Below are 3,028 nucleotides of genomic sequence, written 5' to 3'. Positions count from 1 at the left end.
GACCCATTATTTTCGATTTACGGCTAAAATAAATTTTTCTCATTTTATTCAATAACATATTCTTGCTTAGATAACTTTTTTACATAGGGATTAAGCATTTAGAACGATATAATGTTTAAAATAAGGGCACTTTACTCTTGACATTTTACGGTTTTTTCAATTTTCTGAAAAATCCTATCATTAGATTTTTTTAAAACTACGATATTCTTGCTTAACTAACGTTTCTACATAGGGATTAAGCATTTAGAACGAAATCTAATGTCAGAAAATGGCACTTTACTCTTGACATTTTTCGGTTTTTTCAATTTTCTGGAAAATGCTATCATTAGATTTTTTTAAAAATACGATATTCTTGCTTAACTAACGTTTCTACATAGGGATTAAGCATTTAGAACGAAATCTAATGTAGGAAAATGGTACTTTACTCTTGATCGGTACGTTGGGACTTTGAAAATATTCGGGCGTTCCAATCGCTCGTCTGTTGCATCATAGCGCGTCTCGGCGCAATCGACCGATTCGCTCGACCCATTATTTTCGATTTACGGCTAAAATAAATTTTTCTCATTTTATTCAATAACATATTCTTGCTTAGATAACTTTTTTACATAGGGATTAAGCATTTAGAACGATATAATGTTTAAAATAAGGGCACTTTACTCTTGACATTTTACGGTTTTTTCAATTTTCTGAAAAATCCTATCATTAGATTTTTTTAAAAATACGATATTCTTGCTTAACTAACGTTTCTACATAGGGATTAAGCATTTAGAACGAAATCTAATGTCAGAAAATGGCACTTTACTCTTGACATTTTTCGGTTTTTTCAATTTTCTGGAAAATCCTATCATTAGATTTGTTTAAAAATACGATATTCTTGCTTAACTAACGTTTTTACATAGGGATTAAGCATTTAGAACGAAATCTAATGTAGGAAAATGGTACTTTACTCTTGATCGGTACGTTGGGACTTGGAAAATATTCGGCCGTACGCGGCGCGTCTCGGCGCTTCGAACAGCTCCGGTGTCCCCATTATTTTCGATTTACGGCTAAAATAAATTTTTCTAATTTTTTTCAATAACATATTCTTGCTTAGATAACTTTTTTACATAGGGATTAAGCATTTAGAACGATACATTGTTTAAAATAATGGCACTTTACTCTTGACATTTTACGGTTTTTTCAATTTTCTGAAAAATCCTATCATTAGATTTTTTTAAAAATACGATATTCTTGCTTAACTAACGTTTCTACATAGGGATTAAGCATTTAGAACGAAATCTAATGTCAGAAAATGGCACTTTACTCTTGACATTTTTCGGTTTTTTCAATTTTCTGGAAAATCCTATCATTAGATTTGTTTAAAAATACGATATTCTTGCTTAACTAACGTTTTTACATAGGGATTAAGCATTTAGAACGAAATCTAATGTAGGAAAATGGTACTTTACTCTTGATCGGTACGTTGGGACTTAGAAAATATTCGGCCGTACGCGGCGCGTCTCGGCGCTTCGAACAGCTCCGGTGTCCCCATTATTTTCGATTTACGGCTAAAATAAATTTTTCTAATTTTTTTCAATTACATATTCTTGCTTAAATAACTTTTTTACATAGGGATTAAGCATTTAGAACGACATGTTGTTTAAAATAATGGTACTTTACTCTTGTGATTTTTCGGTTTTTTTTGATTATTTTGAAAAATAAATTTTTGTAATTTTTTTAAATACGATATTCGTGATCAGTGAACGATTTCACATATGGATTAAGCATTTAGAATCGTGCGGACGCGTTATTAAAAAAGTTTACTCGATGCGATGGGACTTTAAAAAGTTTGTGAAAATTTTCATATTGGGAAAAAATGTGTAATTTTTTGTCTAGTTTACGGTAGTGTAATTTATTTTAATGTTTACTATAAAAATTTTTTTCGTTCGTTCACGCGCTATGTTACAACAGCACGGCCGGGCGGTCTGTTGCCGCGGCGGTTTACACTCATAAGCGCGCGTGCTATTCGGCCGGCGGCGCCGGCGTCCTTGCCGGCCGTTCGGTATCTATAAGAGATACACGGTCCGTGCGAGGCGGACGGAGCAGAGCGGGTTTTGGGCCAATTCTACGATCTCGGTCGAGAAGCTGTCTCAGAGCTCCTTCGGGGCTTCGGTCCTGACTGTTTCGTGCCGTTTACGTTACGGACTTTTCTCCACACAGCGTGGCCACGGGTCGGTGTCTTTGACCGAATGGCCCATATGTGGCAAGCCCTACGGGGTTGGTTACCCGTATGCACTTTGTATGTATACTCGTACTCACTGAGCAATCGACTCTTCTGTCCGAGCGATGGAAAAATTTTTTAAAATGCATCTGTAAGATTTGGAAGCAAATCGTACCAATTGAAAACTGTGGCTAAAATGAATAGCCCAGTGGAGAGAGAAAACTATCAAAAAACTGATTTTTTAAATCAAGAGGTGTCAGAAATCGAAATGCCTAGCGCGAGCGGAAGAACACGCTTTCTCGCCAGTCCAGCATGTGTCCTGTCCGTTCTTCCTCGGCTTGCCGATTTTGCCCAGATCAGAGGTTTCGTGCTTCCGGCGGTCAGAAGATCAGCGTGAGCGTACGCGCTTCCACGACTATGGCATCACCCATGTACTTTTTCCTTTGAATATATTTGAGTACATAAAAAATATTAAAACATATAGAGAGAACTGTGTCTTGGATCTTAAAAATTTGTCAATAGCGATGATATATTATTACTTAACTTGAAGTATTTGTACGTTTTAGCTGGGACGTACATTTATCTTACAAGATGTTAATAGCGAGACTCTTGAAGATAAAATTATCTTGTGATTTTATGAAGGCAAAGATAGAAACGTACGAAGCTGGCGTACGTAGAAAAATGTGATTTTATGATAGAACAAAAATATAATACGTACGTTTTTGGGCGTACGGTAAAATATCTGTATGGTAGAAAAATGAAAGAAATTGAGCGTTAAAGAAGATATGTTACAAGCGCGGAATGTGGCAAAACTTGTACATATTTGAA

The sequence above is a fragment of the Megalopta genalis genome, chromosome 11 (assembly GCF_051020955.1).
Source record: "Megalopta genalis isolate 19385.01 chromosome 11, iyMegGena1_principal, whole genome shotgun sequence".
NCBI lineage: Eukaryota > Metazoa > Arthropoda > Insecta > Hymenoptera > Halictidae > Megalopta > Megalopta genalis.
This window is presented reverse-complemented; position numbering follows the sequence as displayed.